Source organism: Vombatus ursinus, unplaced genomic scaffold (genome assembly GCF_900497805.2).
Source record: "Vombatus ursinus unplaced genomic scaffold, bare-nosed wombat genome assembly UNPS02014774.1, whole genome shotgun sequence".
NCBI lineage: Eukaryota > Metazoa > Chordata > Mammalia > Diprotodontia > Vombatidae > Vombatus > Vombatus ursinus.
In genome coordinates, this window is record NW_020954552.1 from 21313306 (window position 1) to 21338817 (window position 25512).

A 25512-nucleotide genomic window follows, 5' to 3' on the forward strand; every position below is an offset into this window, starting at 1 on the left:
TTCTGCAGAACCTTCAATGCTTATTCCAAGACCCAGATTTCAACTTCCTTTGGATGATCTCATTTTAATTATTGTGTGCAAGGGGCAGGGGGAGGGGATAGGGTCCAAATATCTTAGTGCCATTTTAAGCTTTAATAGCTTAAAACTTTGATGACTTTTAGAACCCCCATATGTTCTCTTGATTCTGTTTATTTTGTTCTGCATCCGTTCATAGGAATCTTCCCAAATATGTCTGGATTCTTCGCACACTAACAATATTAATAATAACAGCAGACAGATAACAGCCTGCAAAACACTCTACATATGTTTTCTCATTTGATTCTCACAACTCTCTGAGATAGCTACTATTGTTAGTTTTCAAATGAGGAAACTGAAGCTGAGACATTATATAATTTGCTCAAGTTCATATAGCGAGTAAGTATAGGAGGTGAGATTCAAACCCTGATCTTCTTGACCCCAGGTTCAGCGTTCTATCCCCTGTGTCACCTAGCTGCCCATCTTTGCCTTTTTTTGAGTAATGATATTCCATGATAATCATATACCATAGATTTTGCCCAAGGGTACCCACTCTGTTTCCACTTCTTTGTTACCACAGGGTGCTGCAATGAATACCCACACACACACATGCACATACATTCATACATTTACACAACATTGTAAGGTTTTTAAAGTGTATCTCTCACAGACTTGTGAAAAATAAGTCCTTTCATATAGCTGTATGAACAAGCACACACATATATATTTGTAATATGTACATATATACATAGGTATATGTATATACACATGAATGTGAGTTTTTCTTTTTGTTATTTCTGTGCTCTGAGGAACATAATTTTTACTTTGAAATAAGAAAGAGTTGCAATGGCTCCTCAATTCAGGTAGACAGTTTCAACTGAGTCCTGTCTGAGTTTATAGATGTGGATGCAATGACTTCACGAGGTCTTACTGCATTTCAGTATTTGAAGGAGAGTGATTTTGTCAGCCCACCAAAAGAGATCATACCTCCCACACCTTAGTAGATAAACAGTAAAGTATGGCCAAAATATTCATTATTCTTTGGCCAGCCTTGTAATAGGAATTTTTTACCTTGGTTATGATGGTCCAGACTAGTAAGGCCTGATAGGTCTTGTGCTGTGCTGGAATAGCCTTTAAGAACTCAAAATCACCTCCATACATAAAGTATCAGAGTAGAGTTAATGGAGGTGAATACCACATGTCAGTTACTGTTATAATAGTATTTTTTTCCCTTGGCATTTGAATTTATTAGCAAAAGGAACTCCTAGAGAGGAAACTCCCTCTGCCATTGCAGACTGACAACAATTCTGAACCTTTGCTGGTCTGCTAATTAAAGTCTTAGAGAGTTTCTTAGAATCACTTTGCGGTTAAGTGACTTGCCCACACAGCTATGCAGGAAATCTGATCACGAATCTATGTCTTCCTGACTCTAAGGCTAGTCTTCTAGACACTTCATCTTATTACCTTTCAGTGGATTATTAATAGGGCCATGGCACACTTGAATCATTAATAATGTCTCATTTGTATCTGTTTTTATTCTTTAGTGCAGGGAGTTCTCAACTAGTTAATCAAGAGTTCTTAGTCAATGTCTAAGCTTTATAAGTTTGGGTCAGAATGTCAGCCAGTTGATGATTTCATATGCTCTTCTCTGTAACACGTGGAGAATGGGAATGCAAAAGCTGCATCTCTAAAGGCAAGAGGTAATACTGAACATTATCCACCAAACCATGGACTCCCATAGAATCTCAGAGCTAGAAACAGTCTCAGGACCCATCTCTTCCCATCTGACCCTGACTAAGTGCCCCTCTATAACACCTCCAAGAATGAAGCTAAATTAAACTAAATCCATTTCAATTCACTTCAACAAACATTTATCAGCTAGCTGCTTGGAATACAAAAATCAATAGGAAGCAATCTTTACCCTCAAGGAGCTTCCATTCTCCTGAGAAAAACAACAGGTACACAGAAAAGCAAAAGCAAAGCAGACAAAAAACCAGTTTTGGGGGAGCTCAGTATGAACAACTGTTGCTATTGTTGTCCTTCATTCTCGAACAGGACCAATGCCATCATGAGGGTGACTTCTTGACTTGCTGGTGAATTTGATTTAAGTGAGGTAGACTCACTCTCTCCTCCAAAGTCATTGAAGTCTAGCCACGAGACAGGAGTCAAGATAATTGGCAATGGCCGAGGATGCAATTGATGGCCTTGGCCTTGCAAAGTCAGTGGTACTTGAACTGAGGTTTGATGAAAAGATTTGGAGGTGAGCAGGGAAAGCGTTTCAAGCATGGGGGAGACAGACTGTCACGTACGACAACAGCAAGTAGGGACATAGTCACTTTAGAGTTACTTTTCCAAAGCTGCCAATGATCTCTGACTCACCAAATCCAATGGCCTCTTCTCAGTCCTCATCCTTCTTGACCTCTCTACAGGCTTTGACTTTGTCAATCATCCCCATTTCTTGAATACTCTCTCTTCTCCAGGTTTTTGCGACACTACTCTCCCTTGGTTTTTCTTGTCCCTCTCTTACCATTCCTCAGTCTCCATTATTGGATCCTCATCCAGGTTGCATCTGCTAATCTTTACTTGAGGATTTCAAGGATGGAAGAATCCATCACCTCCCAAGGCAGCCCATTCCATGACTGACTAGCTCTCAATTAAAAAAAAAAGTGCTCTCTGTATATCAATCCTTGATAAGCTTCTGAGGCAAAACAGAATAAATCTAATCATCCCTTAGAGACAATGATCATGTGTTCCTATGACTACCCTTCTCCAGACTATACATACCTTGTTCCTTCAACCATTTTTCCCATGGCATGATTTCAAGGCCTTTCATTATTCTGGTTACTTTCCTTTGGGTATTGTCAATGTCTTTCCTAAAGTGTGGCACCTAGAACTGAGAACAATTTGCCAGATGTGGTCTGACCAAGGCAGAGCACTAGGCACATGATTTTTATCAGGTCATTTTATCAAGTTGTCCATGAGTGTGACTTAATTTTGTGTTCTATAATCTTTAGTGTTGTTAAGCTGTTGTAATCAGATTTTAATAGTGCTTTAACCTTTTGTTGGATGTGAATTTCAAGTGTCCTTGCCCTTTCTGAATCTCCATTACACCTGATACACATTCCACCATGATGGTATCAAACATGTTCTTCCTCCTGGTGCCCTCATGAAGCACTAAACAGATGGTTGCCACTGTGTGTGCAAAGCACAGAAGACAGTGGGAAGCCTGGAAGCTGAACCCAAGTCTCCCACCATTCCAAATTGGTTGTCATTTCACTGACAAGAACATTCTGGCTTGGGCTGACCCTGTAGGGATTTGGTCCCAGATCTTTATGGCTGAAGCAGCAGCACAGCAGAGGAGGAGGATGTCTGTAGTCTGTGGGAAGAAATGGCATTAGTCAACGTTTGCAGGCAATGTAAATTTTATAGGCTGTGTAGAATTTTTGCAGACTGAGTCTTTTTTTTTTTTTTTGCAAGCCTGATATATAGTTTTTCATTATGTAGGAAGACCGTCTACATAAAGAAGGAAGTTATTGAGCTCACATTCAGTGGCTATACTGTTGGCTGCTGGCAATGATTTACCTCACTTATAAACCCACATATAATTTAACAATGTTTAGTCCTCTTTGCATTAGTTTGTTAATCTTCTCATTATCCGTGCATGGTGGAAAGAAATAGCTCACTTCCCAGATGAGGTGCAGAGAAGTAAAAGAAATTGCCCACTTTAGAGGAAAAGGGAGTTTCTGAGCTAAACCATAGACTCAAGCTTCTCCGTCTCCTAAGCCAAGGTGAAATCAGCTAGATCAGTGATTGCCAGCACTGGTTTTACAACACCCCAAGGTGTCTCCAATAATTGTAAGAGATGCCATAGAAATCCCAAAGCAGAATTAATTTCAATGCAATTAATTTAAAATACATATAATTTAAAATACATATATATATATACATGTATACAGATGTGCTTATACACATATATTTATATGTATATATTATAACATATATATATATATAGAGAGAGAGAGAGAGAGGTACTTATATGCACTGTACACATATATTTGCATATGTATATATACTCATTTGCGGGCCCCTAGATGGCACAGTAGATACAGTGCTGGGCCTAGAATGAGTAAGACCTGAGTCCAAATCCAGACTGACACTTACTAGCTATGTGGACTTGGACAAGTCACTTAACCCTGTTAACCCTCATCTGTAAAATGAGCTAGAGAAGGAAATAGTAAACCACTCTACTATTTTTGCCAAGAAAACCTTAAATAAGGTCACGAAGGGTCAGACACAATTGAACAACTAAACAACAATATATTCATCTATAGATGTGTGTGTACATATGTTTGTGTGTGTGTGTGTGTGTGTGTGTATGCATGGATTGGGCCCAGTGGTTCGATCTTGGGGAATTCCTAGGTTTCCTGTAGAAACATTAGCATTTACTTCTAGATTTCTACAATAAAAGGAAAAGACCATCAATGTTAATATAAGCATTCAGGCCAAAATAGCATTGAATATGGGATAAACTTTATCTAGGAATCCAAAGAAAATACAGAGGCTTTGTACTTCAACCTTAAACAATTAAGAAACCTTTTTTCCTTTGCTGGAGAACCACATATATACCCAGGGACACAAATAGTCCTCCAGACTTATAATAGAGTCCCCTGAGGGCAAGAAAAAGCTATCAGAGTCATTATAGCTGATGTCACTTCACATCTCCACATAAGTTGTTATTTGTCTTTGTTTTTGAAGTGGACCATTGACATCATGGGGTGATGTTTTGACTTGCCCATGAATTGGATTCAAGTGAGGCAGAGCTGCACAAAGTCATCAGCCTCATTCTCTCTTCCAGAGTCATGGAAGTCCAGTGGCAAGACAAAAGTCAGGATGACTGTTGATGGCCTGGGATGCAGTGGATGACCTCAGCATCTTTGATGGCTGAACAGGCTTTAAGCCTCCAAAGTACCTGTTTCAGTCACCTTCGTGGCTGCTGGAGCAAATTGTTCTCATCCGCCTATTCACCTGGTAGAAGTCTTCACATGCTTGGGGTAGACATCCCCCTAACTCACTGATGGGTTTGAGGTGTGTTGGTTACCCTCAACTTGGTTTAGCCCATCTGTCAAGATGGTTTTGCCAGGGTGTGGCTGCTGGGCATGCTACAGCTTTTTGGAGCCACACAGGTGAGAGTCGGGTGACAGGTAGACACCAAAGGTAGGTGAGCAGCCCTCTTACGAGAGGTGCTGAACACTCCAAATAACATACATAACTTGTAGTACAATGAAGGTCGAACTCCTTGATGTTGTGGTTCTGTGCTTTTGAATTTTATAATTCTAGCTTCCACTTGGTTTTATTGCTACTCATTCCTTGTCAAAATTGAGCATCATTCTCTACATTGGCCTCTTCTGCTGCGGCTTAGAGGTGCTGCTAAATAGAGCTGGAGAAAGTCACCCAACTATGCTAATTGGTCCCATTCCAGATTTTTGTAATATAATCTCAACTGGGCCCTCACTGCAGCAGAGTAATCCTTTTATTTAATTTTATTTATATCTCAGAGGGAGGGAGAGAGAGACAGAGAAAGAGAGGGAGAGAAACAGAGAGACAGATAGAGAGACAGACAGAGAGGAGACAGAGAGACAGATGAAAACAGAGACAGAGAGAGACAAAGAGACAGAGACATAGGCAAACAGAGAGTGAGCAGGTAGGTAGCCTGATTGCTACAGCCTGGCCTGAGCCCAGCATCCTGGTTCAGGTTTGAACAAGTTAACAAAAGGAGGTTTACCTAGCCCTCAAATAGAGAGGATATGCAACAAGGATACAGTGTCACTTAGTTGTTGTAATAGACCCTTGCTCCTTGCATGGAAATCCATCTATTAACAGGGTAGGGTGTACTGAATTGTATGGTCCTCAGACATCTACCAGACTGGGGGAGGGTATGCCCTCAGTTGGTTAGAGAGCTATGTCAAGGGAGGCCAGGGGCCAATCAGGTCTCAAGCAGAGCTTTCTTGTCTTTTAGGGAAAAGTAATCCCTAAAAGTTAAGAGGAAAGTAGGGGCAAGATGGAGTATACCCTGGTCCTTTCACACTGACTAGTACCCACAATATATTACAATATTAAAAGGAAAGCCTCTAGTGCAGTGAGTAGAATTTCTATGAAGCTTTATATTAATAAGAGTCACAGAGTATAAAAACGCATAGATGGTGGGATAGGCCTTGTCGGAGGGAATGAAATTATTAAGAAGATCACAGATGGTTAAAGAATATCACTGGTGCTACTGGTATGTAGCATGTTGCAGGGAAGAAGGTTTAGGCTTGTTTCACTTTTCTTGAGTCATGATGAAAGTTACTGGAAAGTAGAAATTTTATATATGTATATACATACATACATATGTGTGTAGATATATATCCTGAAGCATTTTTAAAGGTATATGTTCATGTGTGTATACACATACACACACACACATACACACACACATATGCACTTTACAAACAACCAAGTTTGTAATGCCCTGGCTTTCTCATATATATGTTTTTAAAAGTATGTGCATGTACGTGTGTGTTTGTGTGTGTGTATACACATACATAAACATATACCTTTAAAAATCAGTTTTACCTGGAGGAAAGGTTTAGAGGAGAGATCATAAGATCATAGATTTAGAGCTGGAAGAGATCTTAGAGAGTTTTTAGTCCAATTCCTTCATTTTGTAGATGAAAAAACTGAGGCTCAAGGCAATTAAATAGAATGATTAGTGTCTTTTAAAAAATGTTTTATTGATTTTTTAAACATTGATGTCATTTCCCAATGACTTTTTTACCTGTTCCCCTTACTCCACAATAATAATAATGATAATAATGATAATTTTAACATGTAAACAGTGCTTAATATGTGCTAAGCATTTTATAAATATCATTTCATTTAGTTCTCATATCAACTTGGGAGTTAGATGCTATTATTATCCCCATTTTATAGATGAGAAAACTGAGGCAAACAGAGGCTGTGACTTGCTGGTAACACAGCTAATACATGTCTGAGACCAGATTTGAACTCATGTCTTCCTGGCTCCAGGCCAAGAGCTCTACCCACTGTGCCACCTAGTAGCCTCCCTTATAACTAAGAAGTAGAGTAAAGCAAAACCAAATAAGACATTTTGCACATATGAGCATGTGTCTCATTCCATACTTGTAGGACAAGGCTAGTAATGCCTTCAAATGTTTGGAGAGGGGGCAGCTAGGTGGTGTAGTGGACAGAGCATGGGCCCTGGAGTCAGGAGCACCTGAGTTCAAATCTATCCTCAGATACTTGACACTGTATGACCCTGGGCAAGTCACTTAGCCCCAGTCGCCTCTTCCCCTCCCCCCAAGAAAATGTTTGGAGAGTTGCCCTGGGGAAGAAGGCTTAGACTTTTTTTGTTTATGCCTTGAGAAAAGAATCATTAGCTATGGGTGGAAGTAAGTAACTTGGAGGTAAATTTTTAATTCTATAAAAGGAAAAATTTCCCAACAAGTTCAACTGCCCCCAAATAGAAAGGGCTATGTCATAAGTAGTGAGATCTTCATCACTGGGGGTCACCCAACAGAGGCTGGATGATTGATTGTAGAGTCTTTGGAGGGGGAGGGGAGACTTTTTGTCCTTCTGGGAGGGAGTGAGTATATATGTCCCATAACGTGCCTTCACCTTCTCAGATTCTGTGACGAGGGGCCAGCAGAAGTGGGACGGCCACTCGGGTGCCCTGACTCTCAGGCTAGTGCCCTCTCTACCACATTCCATTACCTCCTTCCACAAATAAACTTTGTTGACTTTTAACTGCTGACTTAAAAAAATAAAAACCTTTAGTACAAGTGCTTTGAGAAGAAGAATAAAAGGTCAGTGTGGCAGAAAGAAAAAACTTGCTGGCTCTCAAGTCAGTGGATCAATATTTAAATCTCACTTCTAGTGCTTACTGTCACTGACTTTAACCTCCTGAGGCCTCAGTTTTCTTATTTGTAAAATGAGTTAGTTGGACTAGATTGTCTCAAAGATCCCTCCTAGCCTTAAAGCTGTGATTCCATGACCCTTTATGTCCATTCAACACATGATTTTTATGCCTTCGTATTCAAATTACTTGCAAGTATTATAGGAGGCACTTATATAATAGGTAATTAAGCAATGCTGCATAGGTCTTCTTCTTTCTGTAAATCATCAAACAGTCATTGCTCTCCATTTACCCCAGCTCTCTGCCAGATAACATGAGAGAGGTGGGGAAAAGCCAGAGACAAACAACGATTGACGACCACAATTTCACCAGAGTTGGGAATCATTGTAGTAAACCTGTCCCGACTTTTTGGCTCAGTGCCTCGTGAAGTGGGTGGCTTTGTGGCCATTATTCTGGGAACTTGATTCCTTGGGATGCCAGAGCATGTGAGCTCTCTACGTCACAGCCTGTCTCAGGATTTTTGTTTGAACTTTCTTCTGAAAGTGCCTCCTTCTATTTCTGCAATACAGATGAATATATAAAACACTGGGAAATATTTGACTGTAGCATAATCACTTCACTGTTTTCTTATAACTTTGGGGGCCAAATTCCTCCCTCTGATGCATAGACTTGAGCTTCCTGAGAGCTATGGGCCAGCATCTTCTCTGAGATCACATGGCAATGTATCATTGTCTCTCATGACAAGATGTGGTAAAGGAGAAGTCCATGAGAGCTGATGATTCATAAATCTATACTCTCAGGCCACATAAATGCTGCTCTCTGTGTGCTGTGGACTGCCTCGTTTGTGGAAATAGCCCTGGGGGAATGCCACATTGCTTTGAAGAATGGGAGGCTCAGCTATCTGGATAGTTATCCTATCTGGACAGTTCCCTACATTTTAAAAGACACCATACAGATTCCAGCTTACATGGTCTATTAAAAGCCAGTTTGCCTGCTGGATAATGCACAGGCTGTTTAGTGTGGAAATCTTAATTGAGGGGCAAGAGGAAGAAAAAAGCAAATCAACAGGGTATAAGCTCACAGGGCAACTCCTAAGCTGACCAACTTTTCAACGGAGCATTTCTTTTTAGTTACTCAGGCAGCTTTCTTCTATGTGGGATGCACAGAGGGTAGGGAAATCAGATTGCTTACCCACTCAGAAGCCCAACTGAGAAATGCTGCCAGGGTGGAGAAAAGGAGCACTAGGAGATTAAAAAAAAAAAAAAGACTTTTCTGTCACAAAAGTTCCTGATTCTCACAGAGAAAGGCCCCCACAGGCTACAGGAAAGGCCCCTAACAGGAAAAATACAACAATTAGAGGTTCTTTTGCCTCCCGGCCAGTTACCCAGGGTTTATTGGAGTGGGGCTATTTGAAGCCTTTAATATTCATGATAGATTTATCAATAAGCACTTATTGATCTCTTATTATATGCCATGTACCATATTAAACCAAAAACAGTCCCTGACCTTGAGGAATTTACATCATGGAACTTGAAAAAAAACTTGGTAAAATTTCAAAATATGCTAGTAAGTGATTAAATAGCTGGCTGGGATAGAGTGCTGGGCCTAGAGTCAAGAAGACCTGGGTTCTGACCCTAGAAGCTTGTTAGCCCTGTGACCTTGGCCAAGTCACTTAACCTTGTTGGCCTCAGTTTCCTCATCTGTAAAATGAGCTGGAGAAGGAAATGGCAAATCACTCCAGTATATTTGCCAAGAAAATCCAAAAGAGGTCGCCAAGAGTAGGAAATGACTAAAAATGACTAATCAAGAACAACAAGATTAGATAGAGAGATAGCAGACTGGCAGAAAGTTATATAGATAAGTAGATAGGTAGGTAAGTAGGTAGGTAGATAGATAGACAGATAGATAGAAGTATTTATTAAGCATTTACTATGTGCCAGGTACTGTGCTAAGTAATGGAAGTACACATACATTCAAGCAGGGTAATCTTTATCTTCTCATGGGGGAAAATGGCATGTAAAGGGAAGTTTGAAATTGGTTGGAGGAGGAGGAAGAGGATCTACACTGGCATAATGGAGCTGGTCAAGATGAAGAAGTCCAGAGAAAAAATTCAGGCATGGTGAAACATGGCATCCTCAAATGGTGGTCCTTGAGAGGGAGCCATCAATCAGAAGGGGAGAGAGCAGGGGTTAAAGGCAGAGAATTCTTCAGGGTAGCAATGCAGTCTGGGAGAAAAAAGAGGATTCTGGAGAAAGAGGATGATCATGATTCTTCAAAGTTGAAGGGTCGTAGATAAGGTGGAAAGATTGCTGGCTTTGGAGTCAAAAGACCTGGTTTCAAATACTAGCTATATAGCTTTCACCCTATGTCACTTTGAGAAAACTACTTATTCTCTCTGGACCTTTTACCTGTAAAATGAGGAGGGTGGGTTCAGATGAGCTCTAAGGTCCCTCTGATCCTATCATTTCTGTACTGGTGTCCAGGACCTGATTAATAGAACAGGGACAAAGGAAGTGAGGAATTCCAAAGATGTTTGAAATGTCAGGGACCATTACCAACAGGTACAATTTATGCCAATTGCCTCAGGTAGAACACAATATGGGGACCTGAACTGTTGGTAGATGCATGCCCTCCAATGTTAACCAAACTGTATCAGGAGCACCAGTATCTATTGATAGTCAGAAATCCTGTCCGTTGTGGTTCCCATAGGGTGGACAATGTTACCGCCAAAGTCGTCAAGATTATTAGGGACTTTATAATTAAAGGGTCAAAGATCACTCAAATTTCAAGATGGAGCTGGAAGATGAGGATTTCAGGATTTGTAGTTTACATTTTGAGGTAAAACCCTGACCACAAATTCAATGTTTTCCTTTGGTGTAAACATTTCAGGGAAGGTTTGGCTGTAGGCAACTTTAAGTAGCAGGCATTTTTAAAGAATGTTTGAAGCTAGAGTACAGCTTATAAGCAAGAACTACACAAACAAAAGGTATTCCAAAGGTCACTAGATGCTGGAGAGTGTCCAATTGCATTTTCCTCTTTTCCTTTTAGAAAAGTAGACTATTTTACTGGGGGTGCTCAGTAAACAATGATGCTGGGAGAGCTGGGGCTAGAAAACAGAATTCTGTCCATAGACTTAATCTCAATGATTTTAGTAACATGGAGTAATTGAGAAAGTCATTACTTTAAAAAATAATGGAATTTAAGGAACAATGACTCTCCATTCTATTCATGGTATTGTCATCATCCACCTTAATAGTTTAGGGGATTCTTCTTTAGTAGCCAGACATTCTCCAAATTAGAGTTTAAATGTAAGAAAACAACTTCCTTTAATTAGTTGAATGTTTCTGTATATTTTCTTTCCTGTGTTTTCTCTTGGGAAAGCAGGGGATGATTTGTGGTTTTTTCATTTCATTAATGAACACTCCAAGCTCACAACTGTGGTATGAATTCATTTAGCACACCTTTTAGTTAAAGAAGGCCCTGAACTTCCCTCTCAGCATCAAGGTGTCTGCCAGAAAGTTCATGGGAACTGGATCTTTCTAGGGAGCCTTTGAGAGCTTTAAGAGCTAGCTGTCTCTCTCTCTCTTTCTCTCTCTCTGTCTCTCTCTCTGTCTCTCTCTCTGTCTCTCTCTCTCCCTCTTTCTCTCTCTGTCTCTGTCTCTCTCTCTGTCTCTTTCTCTGTGTATGTCTCTTCTTCTTCTTCTTCTTCCCTCCCTCTGTCCTTCTCTGTCTCTTTGTCTCTGTCTCTCTGTATGTCTCTCTCAATAAGCATAAATATACTTTTCTTCCCTCTCTACTAAATACAAAACAAAACAAAGTCCTTTTAACAAATATGCATAGTCAAGCAAAACATATTCCTGCTTTGGCCATGTCCAAAAAATGCGTTTCGTTCTATACCATCAGTCCATCACCTCTCGGTCAGGACTTGGATAGAATGCTTATCAGTCCCCTGGAACAGTGTCTGGTCACCGCACTTGTCAGAATTCTTAAGTCTTTCAAAGTTGTCCATTTTCACGATATTGTTGTTCTTTTACAAATTGTCCTGCTCACTTCACTACATATCAATTCATACAAGGCTTTTCAACATTCTCTGAAACTCTTGGAGGTATCTCCTTTAAGAGAAACTGAACCCTGAGCTCAACTCTGTGAATAATAAATGCCCTAGCTCAGTGCTAGAGGATGAGAATGTAATTACTTGCAAAAATGTTGGTGATAATAGCATTTGTTTTGTTTGTTTTTTGTATTTATTTTATTTTAAAACATTACACATGTTGTTGATATCTTCTGTTTTTACACAACCTTCATGAGCCACCCCTTATACCAAAAAACAAAAAAGAAAAGAAAAGAAAATGAGAATAGTTCAGTAAAACTAACCATTATATCAATTGAGTCTGACAGTGTATGCAATGTGTGGTGCCCATAATCCTCCACCTCTCCAGCAAAGGAAAGGTACATCTCTGCTTTGGGAACAAACTGAAGCCTTTTTCTTGACCAATGCCCTCTCTCCTGACATCTTTCCCTTCTGTTTCCTTTTCCACAGCCTACACATCAGACATCTGAAAATGATCACCTGACAGCAACTAGCCTGAGCTGGTCACTAGCAAGTTATCTGGGCCAGGGTCTGCTCCTGGGAGAGGAAGGAAACTGACTCCACAGGAAGGCGAAGAGGTTCTCCCTATAAGATCCCCAGAGGGAACAGAGGCAACTTCAGCCCCCATGTCATCATTCACTGGCCTGGATATTTGAGCAGCCCAGGCAGCGGGGGATCCTGGCCAGCCCTGCAAGATCTGGGAAAGACCCTGATGAATTCATCAAACGTTTTACAGGCCTTCAGTTTCCTGTGAGGCTCTCACTCCTCCCTGGCAGTACAAAGATATGAAGTCACTGTCATTCTCTTCTAGAAAAGCAAAAGGAAGTGCAGATTATAACTTTATATTGTGAAAATGTGGATCCTTGGAATTCAAGCTGTCAGTGAAGGGGGGCTGAATTGTTATTCTTTGCAGTAATTCATGACCTGCCCCCCTTTTCCTTAACCTCCAGGTGTCCTCATTCTTTATGGGGTGGGGGGGAGTACTTTCATCTGTCTCTACTTCCCTCTCTTTCCTGTCTGGTGTCTTCTCCTCCCTAAAGGATTTTGCTTATGTTTGTGTAAGCACAGAATAGTCCTTCTGCCACCTGGAGCCGTCTCTCTGCATCTTTTCTCTTTGTTTCATTTTGGATCATAGCAGGAAGCCCCTGATTTTTCCCGTTTGGTTAATAAAAATTAAGCAATCAATTTCCTTCCCCTCTATTACTTGCAATTTCCCTCTGTAATTCAATTATTAGCACAGCACTGAAAAATTGCTTGGTGCTGCAGATAGCACAAAAGACACTTTACCAAATTAAAGGGCATTGTTCTCAGTGGAATATTGTTTACTCAGAGGAGAGACTAACTTGTTTTCCTTCTGAGAGAAGCTGTCTTTCCGTTAAAATCAAATTCATATAATTTAATTAGCATGATAAGCTTATGTAAAGACTGCCAAGATAAAGGGAACCATAGGTAATAGGCAACAATAACTCCTAGAAGAAGCATTTATTTATAATCTTGTTTCTTATCGGATAGTCAGCAGGAAGGGACTAATTAGGCCCCTTTTGTCTTTCTAGAACTATTAAGGTAAATATTTTTTGCATATGCATAAAGCTTTCCATAAAGCATCTTGAATTTCTACATACTGCATTTATCAGAATTTCTAGCTCCTTAAGGGATTTTGAATAATCATACCTTAAAAGACATATTCTATGCCTAGAGAAAGAACCTGGAGCTTTTGACATATATTAGTTCATACATGACTGTCAGGCAACATTTAAGTAGGAAGTAATTTTACAAATGGTTAGATTGCAGCCCTGACTGCTTGAGAGCTCTTAAGTGAAGGCAGGTCATGGGTGGAACCTGGAAAAGACTTGCCGGGGAACAGAAATGTCCCTAGGGGGTTCTGCCAGAGGCCAACCTCTACCTAAGGCCCTGATATTATCCTTCTACACCCAACTCCCCTCCGAAATGCCTGGATACTTTTGAAACCTGGTTAAAAGACTCACCGAGGACAGATTTTGAATGAGAAAGACAGGAAGCAGCTGGTCCCAAGGGTTCTATTTGTTTTAGAGGTTTGTTGGGGGTGGGAAGCTTTCAAACCCCCTAGATTGCTTCAAGGCTCACTTCAAGTGTTCTTTCCTGATTCTCCCAATTTTAATTACTTCCCTCCCCCCCCAACTTTCAATTTGTTGTGTTAATTTATCTGTGTGCAAGCTGTGGCAGCTAGGTGGAACAATATAGAATGCCAGGCCTGGAGTTAGGAAGACTCATTTTCCTGAGTTCAAATTCAGCCTCACAGTTAGTAACTGTGTGACCCTGGTCAAGTCACTCACCCTTGTTTTCCTCAGTTTCCTCATTTGTAAAGTGAGCTGGAGAAGGAAATGGCAAAAAACCCCAAATGGGGTCACAGAGAGTCAGACACAACTGCAGAAGGCTCAGTAACAAGTGAAAGTGGTGTCCACTACCATCACCACCATCCTGACTCCCACCACTCCTTCCCCAGTGCAATGGAAGCTTTTTGAGGGTTTTGCTTTTTCTCTCCTTATATGGCCAGTAGCATAGTGCCTAGCACATAATATAATAAGCACTTCAATGAGGCGCCTAGGTGGCCCACCAAGAGCTCAGCTTGGAGTGAGGAAGTTAAGACTAGATGACCGGAGCTGAAATCCAACCTAAGACATTTATAAGTTGTGTGACCCTGGACAAGTCACTTAACCTCTACCTGCATTGGTTTCCTCAACTGTAAAATGGGTTAAAAGCACCTACCTCTCAGGGTTGTTTTGAGAACTGGTACTTAGCACAGTGCTTTGCACATAGTAGGTGCTTTATAGCTTATTTCCTTCCTTCAATTCAACAAACTTTATTTTTAAAGTACCTATTACAATGACAAAATGAAACTGACTCTACCCTCAGGGAGCTTACATTCTTTTTTTTAATTCTTTTTTTTTTATGTTTAGTTTTCAACATTGACTTCTACAAGATTTTGAGTTCCAAATTTTCACCCCATCTCGCCCCTCCCCCCACCCCAAGATGGCATGCATTCTGAATACCCCTTCCCATAGTCTGATTTCCCTGCTATCTCTCCCCCCCTTCCCCTTCTATTTTCCTGTAGGGCAGGATAGATTTCTGTACCCCATTTCCTGTATTTCTTATTTCCCAGTTGCATGTGAAAACATTTTCCTTTTAAACATGTGTTTTTAAAACTTTGGGTTCCAAATTTTCTCCCTTCCTCCCTCCTCACCCACCCTCATTAAAAAGGCAAGCAACTCAGTATAGGCTATACATGTGTAGTTATGCAAAACACTTCCATAGCAGACATGCTGTGAAAAACTAACTCTATTTCCCTTAATCCTATCCTGCCCCCCTATTTATTCTATTCTTTCTTTTGACTCTGTCCATCCTCAGAAGTATTTGGTTTTGATTACCCCCTTTCCCAATCTGCCCTCCTCTCTATCATCCCCCTACTCTCTTGTTACCTTCCCCTCCTATTTTCCTGTAGGGTAAAACAGATTTCCATATCCAATTGAGTGTGTATGTTATACCCTCCTTAAGCCAAATCTTATGAGAATAAGATTCACTCATTTCCTCTCACCTTCCCCCGGTTCTCCTCCACTGTAAGAGCCTTTTCTTTTCTGTTTTTTTGTAAGATAATTTACCCCATTCTACCTTTCCCTTTCTCCTTCTCCTAGTATAATCCTCTCTCACCCTTTAATTTTATTCTCCAGATATGACTCCTTCATCTTCAACTCACCCTGTGCCCTCTGTCTATCTATCTATCTATCTATCCATCTATCTATCTATCTATACATACATATAATTTTTCCCCTCCAACTACCCTAATATAGACAAAGGTCTCATGAGTTACAAATATCGTCTTTCCATGCAGGAATGTAAACAGTTCAACCTTAATAAGTCTCTTATAATTTCTCTTTCCTGTTTACCTCTTCATGTTCCACTTGAGTCTTATACTGGAAAGTCAAATTTTCTATTCTGCTCTGGTCTTTTCATCAAGAATGCTTGAAAGTCCTCTATTTCACTGAATGACCATTTTTTCCCCTGAAGAATTATACTCAGTTTTGCTGGGTAGGTGAATCTTGGTTGTAATCCTATCTCCTTTGCCCTCCAGAATATTATATTCCATGCCCTGTGGTCCCTTAGTGTAGAAGCTGCTAAGTCTTGTGTTATCCTGATTGTGTTTCCACAGTACTTGAATTGTTTCTTTCTGGCTGCTTGTCATATTTTCTCCTTGACCTGAGAACTCTGGAATTTGGCTACAATATTCCTAGGAGTTTTCCTCTGGGGATCTCTTTCAGGGGGAGATCGGCAGATTCTTTCAATTTCTATTTTGCCCTCTGGTTCTAAAATATCAGGGCAGTTTTCCTTGATCATTTCTTGAAAGATGATGTCTAGGCTCTTTTTTTGATCATGGCTTTCAGATAGTCCAATAATTTTTAAATTCTCTCTCCTGGATCTATTTTCCAGGTCAGTTGTTTTTCCAATGAGATATTTCACATTGTTTTCTAATTTTTCATTCTTTTGGATTTGTTTTACAGTGTCTTGATTTTTCATAAAGTCACTAGCTTCCAATTGCTCTATTCTAATTTTTAAGGAAGTATTTTCTTCAGTAAGCTTTTGGACTTCCTTTTCCATTTGGCCAATTTTGCTCTTTAGGGCATTCTTTTCTTCACTGGCTTTTTGGACCTCTTTTGCCATTTGGGTTAGGCTATTTTTTAAGGTGTTATTTTCTTCAGTATTTTTTGGGGTCTCCTTTAGCAAGCTGTTAACTTGCTTTTCATGATTTTCTTGCATCACTCTCATTTCTCTTCCCAGTTTTTTCTCTACTTCTCTTACTTGCTTCTCAAAATCCCTTTTGAGCTCTTCCAAGGCCTGGGACTGATTCATATTTTTCTTGGAAGTTTTGGATGTAGGATCTTTGACTTTGTCTTCTTCTTCTGGTTGTATGTTTCGATCTTCTTTGTCACCAAAGTAAGATAATATAGTCTGACTCTTTTGCACTGCTTGCTCATGATTCCAACCAATTACTTGAGTTTTAAACTCTTTGTTAAGGTAAGAATCTGCTTCCAATGTGGAGAATGTACTGTCCCAAGCTTCGGGGGTTTGTACAGCTGTTTTCAGAGATACTTCTAGGGATCTGAAAAGTGTCAGTTCTTCCAAGGTGCTATGATAAGGGGCGAGGTGTTTCCTCTCCACCGCCACGCCCCAGAACTGCCCCTGAGAACTGTGACCCAGATCCAAGCATGGGCAAAGCAAAAGATTCCTGCCTCAGCCCTGGCAAAGAGATCTCTTCAATCCCCCTCTGATCAGCCACTCGATTCCCCCTCAGTCTGTGGGCTGGAAGTTCCGAAGCCAGCCGCTGCCCTCGGAGCGGCTGAGATCTAGCTTCTTCTCTCACCACAGTCACAGACTTTTCCCACTGACCTTCTAAGTTGTCTTTGGCATTTGTGGGTTGAGAAGTCTGGAAACCTCCACAGCTGCCTGTGATTCAGTCCTCTGAGGCCTGCTCCAGGGTCGCTGCGGCCTACGCGCCCACACCAACCTGCGCTCCTCTCCCAGCCCGGGGCGATATACCTTTCTGATCAGCCATCCAGGTTGCCTTGGGACAGAAATTTGTTTTACTCTGTTTTTTTGTGGGTTCTGCTGCTTTAGAATTTGTTTAGAGCCATTTATTATAGGTATTTGGAAGGATTTGAGGGAGAGCTCAAGCAAGTCACTGCTTTCCCTCCGCCATTGTGGCTCCGCCCAGGGAGCTTACCTTCTATTGGAGAAAACATGTACACATGTAAATAAATGCAAAGTATATGCAAAGTAATTTGGAGAGGGGAGGGCATTGGTGTAAAATAAAGGGCAATTTATGAATGATAGAACAGAGGTTCCAGAAGGACTCCTAACCAGTGGCAAGATAGGGGAACATGGGATAGGCCCCATCCACTTAGTAAAATGATTTGTTCTGTGAGGTTTGGATTCAGTCAAAGGGCTGCACTTGAAGACCTAGAGGGCCAGATGTAGCCTGGAGGCTGCAGATTCCCCACTCCTGGATAGGGAAAGTAGAGGATAAGTTCCAGGGATGGGTATGAGGAAACTGGGGGTGCTGATCAGGGAGGGGAGTTTAGGCTGAAGCCATTGTGCAACTCAAAAGTACAGGAATTCTAGATGGGGCTATAAAACAGGAGATCATCAGACCCTTCACACTAGTAAAGGCATTGTCAATGTGTTCATTTGATTCTTAATCCCTGAGAAAGGCTTGGAAAGTGGGGGAGAGTTAGATACAGGATAGAGCAGCTGTCCAGAAACTGGGTTTGTATGGCTGGAGAGAATTGAATTAAATTGAGTTGAATAGGGAGTTAGATTCTTAGGGGGAGGGGGATGAGGAAGGAGGTAGGTATGTTCCGATGATATCTCCTAGGTAAAGCCATACTACACAGCCATGGGATAGATACCATAAATCACTCATGAAAATTTATCACATCATGCATACTACCATTTCACTTCTTTTGTATTTTTAAAAACAATGCCTTCTACTCTCACAACCCATGGACTCCATGAATGTCTGCCTCCTCAACAGCCTAAGACCTTACCAACCCACCCACCTAGCCATCTAGTCATCAGGAGGAACAATGGATAGATCTGGGTTCAAATCTGACTTCAGATATTTACTAGTCTTGTGGCCCTAGGCAAGTTGCTTCACCTGTTTTCCTCAGTTTCCTCAAGTAAAATGAGCATAGTAATAGCACCTATCTTCCAAGGTCATTGTGAGGATCAAATGAGATAATATTTTCAAAAATGTTTAGCATGGTGCCCGGCACATAGTAGATGCTTAATAAATGTTTACTTCCTTTCTTCTCCATTCCAAGCAAGGGCTCCATAAAACATGGGATCATAAGTTTTAGAGTATGACAGGTAGGTGGTACAACAGATAGAGTGCCAGGCCTAGAGTTAGGAAGACTTATCTTCTTGAGTTCAAAGATGAATTGGCCTCAGTCACTTACTAGCTGTGTGACCTTCAGCAAGTCACTTAACCCTGTTTGCCTCAGTTTCCTCATCTGTCAAATGAGCTAGAGAAGGAAATGGAAAACCACTCCAGTATCTTTGCTAAGAAAACACCAAATGAGATCGTGAAGAGCTGGACACAACCAAAAACAACTGAACAAGATAGAGATATGCCAAAGAGAACGTTTTCTAATTCAGATTTTCCTCCAATCATGTGTGTGTGTGTGTGTGTGTGTGTGTGTGTGTGTGTGTGTGTGTGTTGTTTGAATCCTGCCATTGTCCAGGTACTGAGTCAGGCTGGGTTAGCTTTAATTTTATACATGTGGTTTGCTTGTTTTCCATTTCCTAAGACAGCTGGGAGTTCCAGGCATTTGGTGCTGTTTAAAAATAATACTTAGTAGTACCATCATTAGCAGGCTGACAAACTTTCACCAGTATTTCGATAATCTCCAACATTTATACAGCTATTATCATACTCCGCATTACAAATTAATGGCCCTAGGCTTGAGATGGGATTCAGATGTTCCTTCACTTGAGTAATTTTCATAATTTATTTTAGGAATTTTTACTCAATATTCAAAAAGCCAAATGTTCAAGTGCTTTCTTTGCCAGGCTATTATGAGCCTGTCATTCCCTGTGAGGCCTTTGTGTCAGCTTCAGAAGGGGCTCCCTGCTCCGAAGCTTAGAGCTGCACAATACAGGTAACAGTTCCTTCCTTTGGCTCGCCTCCCAAAACCACAACACACAGATGGTACCAAACAAAAGGATGCTGAGTCCACCACGTTTCAGCTGTTCTCTTAGCCCCACTCGCTCGCTGTACCTCCTGGGTCCACTCACTCTCCTCGCTCCCCTCTAAAGCTTGCCTTTATCATTCTCTAGTTAACAAAAGGTAATCTTTAAAATGCCCAAAAGGTTGGTCCAATATGTCGAACACAAAGGAAAGCAATTTCATACTACCCAGCCTCCCTATTAGTGCATTCTCCTCACCCTCCTCTCAAATGCCAGAGAAACTGGGTCCTTCTAGGTGCCAACCAATACTCCAGATAGAATGGCTACTATGGCAACTGCAGAGGGGTGAATTGAACAGTTGTGCACAAAGTTAGTAGTTGTGGTCTCTGGTTTCTATGGGTGCTCTACTACCTCCTTTTGACTTGAGATTATCTCTGTCTTTGTGCGTCTGGTACGTGTAACTGTGTTTTAGGCACAATCCTTAGTTAAGCTACTTGGTTTACTATGGAGCAAAGATTCCTGGGTGGTAGGGTGGGGCAAAAGCAGATAAAAGCTTGGGAAAATGCAGCAAATGATAAAAATAAATGTAAAAAAAAGGAAGAAAAAACAGAAATAGTACCAACTTATTAAAAGCCAGGTGCAGAAAACTAGCTTAAATACTGTGCTCAAGGTTAGACTGAAACTATGTCAACCTTGTTAAACGTATGGGTTGGTTTGAAATAAACTCCATAGTATTATTAATCTAATCCCTGTTTTGTAAGTGATGGCAGGTAATTGGGTAATTAAATAATTGAATGAGTTTGCAGACATAAAGCATGTACAAAGGGCATATTCACTGAAGGCATTTCACATCAAATATTGACTTAGTCTTTAATATTAATGATGGGAATTCAAGGTTATATCTTGTATTTACATATACAGCCATAACTGAAGAAACTTCACAATAAAGTATTTCTAGTTACAGGTAGAACTACTAAAGCCTAGATAGCTAGAATTGCCCAAAGTTAGAGAAAGAACAAAGACATAAAGAACATGAGACTTTCTTGTTCTCTTCTTATGTTTTTATCAAGGCTACCCTGGATAGGTGTGTAAATCAACTTCATAAAGATTTTAAAGAGGTGAGCACGTAGGCATACGGGTTGCTAGTTCACATCCTCTCCACTGATGATTTTCAGTAGTTAACCATATATGATTTTTCTCATTTATTCAGTGTTATCTCTTCTTTAAGTTATCTTAAGAACTGATTTCTCAATGTACTTAAAACGGTTTGATTTCTGGCACATATTTTCTCCAAGTTGAAAGGAATTTATTGATCCTCACCTAAAAATAGTTAGGGTTTGAGGGAATTGTCACTGTAGTGCAAGCAAAACAGTTGAAAGGCCTGATTGGTCTTCATGCTCTCATTCTCTTGACTGGGTACAGTTACGGGTCTGATTCATAAAAGAACTGAAATATCATTGAAGCTCTGGGCTTGACACACAAAAGAGCAATTAGCACTTCCTTGTAGAGAAGAGATAGATGCAGTCCATCTGTTTTTCCTGTCTTTAGTTTAGGGTTTTTTACATTTTTTCATTTAGTACATCAAAGACTAGAGTCCAAAAGTAATGGTTCCAATGTCATTAATAGAGAAAAAGTTTATAATGGAAAGCTGACATTTCCATTTTTTGCATCTATTTTTATTCTCATTCCAGTTTCAACTTTAAATGGTCATGGGATGATCTGCCAAACTTTCTACAAACACTCTTTTCACCTACCAATTTTTTCTTTTTTATAAGGGGATACTATCTATAATCTACTCTCTTGCTCTTTAAAATTTTAAAAGTGAGTTTATATTTTAAATCAGTTTTGTTATTGGGTACCATTTCTCTCCATTTGACAAAGAGGAGAATCAAGTATCTATTGGATGAGGTCGTTTCAAGGCTCTTTGTTGATCCTCGTTGTGTAAATTGCTTTAAATTGGTTAGACTTCCCTAGGAAATAGAGATTGTTGGTGTCAATGTCTTTTCCTTGTGATATTTATATTTATATTTGTACACACAGGGTGTCCCAAAAATTTTAGAGCAGTTCAATACGGTTAAAACTGCACTAAAACTTTTGAAACACTCTGTATGCATGCATGTCTAACAAAGCTCTAAGCTCTCCACAGCCCCCGCTTCAGTCACCTTTACATGGCCATTGGAACAAATTGTTCTCATCTGCCCATTCTACCAGGGGAAGTCTTCACATGCTTGGGGTAGACATCACAATGAACTAAAGGTCACAATGAACTATATTTTCCATTTTGGTGGAGGGGGGTGCTCTCTTATTCTACGTCAACCTTTTCATCAAAGTCATGGAGTATCAAAGTATTTGTTAACTTAATTCACAGTTTCTTGCTGAATTCTAAATAGCACTTTCCTACCTCTTCATCTTCTGCAGCAGATGTTGCTATTTAAGTAATAACTGTCTTCATTGTGACCTTTTTGCTTATAGTCATGAAATTCATGAGTCCTACAAGGCAAGATGGCTGCATGCCATAAAATGATCATGATCCGTGAAATGGGCATATGATGTAAAAGCTCTGCTGACGTTTTCATTTTTGTCTCCAAGAAGAAACTGTGGGCCATCTTTGCCTCAGCTTTTACTTTCTTATCTCTTCCAGCTTAACAATAATAAGAGCCAATGTTTATATAGCACTTTGCAAAACATTTATCTCATTTGATCTTCTCAGTACTCTGGGGAGGTAAATGCTACCATTATCTCCATTTTATAGACGAAGAAACTGAGAGTGAGAGAGGTTAAGTGACTTGCCCAGGATCACATATAGGAAGTGTCTGAAATAGGATTGATTCAAGCTTTTCAATTGCTGTTGTTCTGCTGTTTGTGTTGTGTCTGACTCTTCATAACCCCACTTGGGTTTTTTTTTTTGGTGGGGGGAAGATAATGGAGTGGTTTGCCATTTCCTTCTCCAGTTTGTTTTACAGATGTGGAAACTGAGGGAAACAGGCTTAAATGACTAGCCCAGGGTCACACAGCTAGTAAATATCTGAGGCTGGATTTGAACTCAGGAAGACTCCTGACTCCAGGCCCAGCACCCTATGCACTATGTCACCATCTAGCTGCCCACCAAACTTGTCTTCCTAACTCCAAATCCAACCCTCTATCTATTATCCACCTAGTTGCCTAATAATTAATAGCGTGGGTGTCAGTATTTATATGGCTCAGCATGTTGACTTCTTAAGTGGTTAGACAGTGATTTCACATTGAGAGGACCAAAATTTAAACATTTATAACTATTTTAAAAACCACAAGATTCTTAGAAACCTCTGCCTTCCTTTTTCTACCTCTGTACCAATATCACTGTGACTAGGCAGAAAGTAAGTAAGTTAGTAACTTTCTGAGTAATCAGAAAGGGGATCACTGTAGGGAGCTATTGTAACACCAGGTATCAGAGTAGAATAAATGATGGACCTAATACAAGTAAGACTATATATGTACATGTATATTTATGTGTGTATGTATATATATAATATATAAATGTGTGTGTATATATACATATACATATATGTATACATATATGTATATATATGTGTGTGTATGTGTGTATATATATATATATATATATATGAGCTTTCTTAGCTTGTTAGGATACAGTTATCAAATACAGAGCAAAGATAAGTGGTGATAGTCTTGGTAAGTATTGGGTCTTTCCATTGCCTCCACCCCCTTCTGTCTCCACAAAGCTAAATTCAAAATAGTGGCTGGTTGAGACGGTGGATGAGGAACCAGCCATGTCTAAGTAGTCCAAGAGCTTCCCATGCTGGATACTTTATATGTCTGGGTTTAGGACTAGCATGTCCAATATCACCTGGGCAAAACCTTTTCATAGTCTTGAAACAAAGAAATTGTTGTGCTCTAGCTACCTAGCTACCTACTTGGCAGGGCCAGTGGCCAGTAGTATTTCCTAGTTTCCATTCAACTGTAATTCTGCCTGTGCCGTAACTCAAGATCTTCCCCTTTGAAATTCCATCTGTATCACAGAGTTGTTCTCTCTCCTCTAGACATGTCATGCTGTAGCTTGCCCCAGGGCTGTGTAAGACTAAAGACCATTGAAAAAATTTATTTCTTTCAGATATGGCCATGGATATGGAATTCCATCACATCCTAGTGATGAGCTTCTCCATTCTGGGCTGAGCTGGTCCTTGGAGAGTAGGTGGAGCCAGCTGCTCACACGGTGCTGGAGACTTTCCCAGTGTGGCAGAATCTGCCGTAACTTGGGCTCCACTGGCACAGCTTTAGATGACCCAGAGTTGCTGGCATGATACAATGAAGCATTGAAGAAGGGTTTCTATGGAGGGTCTGTTGTCATGTTGTGCAGTCCAGTTAAGTACTCTGAGGCTATTAAGGCCCATATAGCTGCTTGTCCCCTCTACCAAATGGCCCTCATGCTGCATTCTCTGAGTTCTTATGTCTGCTCCCATGTTTGTAGGGGGGTAGAATGGTGTAACGAATAGAGTGCTGGACCTGAATCCAGGATTCAAATCCTGCCTCTGGTTTTTATTGGCTATGTGACCTTGAACAAGTCATGTAAATCCCATGATCCTGAGGAAACTCTTAAGACCAGAAGTAAAAAGTGGGTTAAGATTTGTCCACAAAGACAAAATTACAGATCCTTGATGTGGTAACATGTCTATTCATAAAAATATTTTTCTCTTCCTTTATTGTCATGTCAAATGTTTACTTTTCCTGCCTTTAGGCATCTGGTGGCACAGAGCTCTAGACCTGGAGTCAGGAAAACCTAAGTTCAAATCCTGTCTCAGATACTTACTAGCTGTGTGTCCTGGGACAAGTCATTTGGCCTCACTTTCCTCATCTGTAAAACATCTTATACCTCTACAACTAAGAGAATTTTAGTTCTTAGGTCATGCGCTTTAGCCAAGGGTTTTTTGTGCGTACTTGTGTGTGTGTGTCTTTGAAACGGGAAGTAGCTTTAGTGAGAAATTGAGTGGATGCTTTGCAGATTGTCATGAGGATCAAATGATATGATATATTAAAGCACTCTACCACCTTTGAAGCACTATATAAATACTAGTTGCTATTGTCGCTGTCATCACGATAATGTCTGCCTCTAAAAGCATCCATCCCCCTTTCTGATTTGCTGCTTCTAATCCACCGTAGACTGGAAGGAAAACTTGCTATCCAAGCTTATTAGGTAGGAGTGCATGTAAAATTAGAGTAAATAAGCTCTGAATGAGAACCTAAGAAATATTCCTACAAGTGAAATGTAGAGGGTCTCCCAAAAGTCTTAGTGCAATTTCAAGAATCTTAAAACTTCATGTGACATCTATATTAGCTTTTCAAAGGCATTTTCCCCCTGACTACCCAATTCTTGACTATTTTAGGGTATTGAAGTTGCTAGATAAATGATCTCTGAATAAATAAGGGGTTATTGTATCATATTGATATTTAGCAAAAAAAATACTCCCTTCTTGACAGAAGGAAAAAGAGAGTAATATGCTACCTAGAGTTCTCTTTCTTTCCTCCCTCCCCTGAATTTTTATGTAGATTCACAAGGTTAGATGGTGGAGTCTCATGTCTAGTAGGTTCCTGTTGCAGAGCCTGGCAGTATACACTGTGTGTGTTTGGTGTATGGCATGTAGCTGTAAACTGTGTGCATGTGCACATATAAGCAAGCATAATTCACACTCTGGCAATGAATGGGAACCACTGGGGGAGCTGTGCTTCAGACTGAAGGGAAGATCCTGCCCCCCAGGGTGGAATGTTGCTTTTGCTGGTTTCA

At 40.4% G+C, this 25512-nt stretch overlaps 1 pseudogene; it reads left to right on the top strand.

The window, feature by feature from the left end:
* The first annotated feature begins 2195 nt into the window (after nt 1-2195).
* The window catches only part of LOC114044636, a 41066-nt pseudogene continuing 17749 nt past the window's right edge, over nt 2196-25512 (top strand).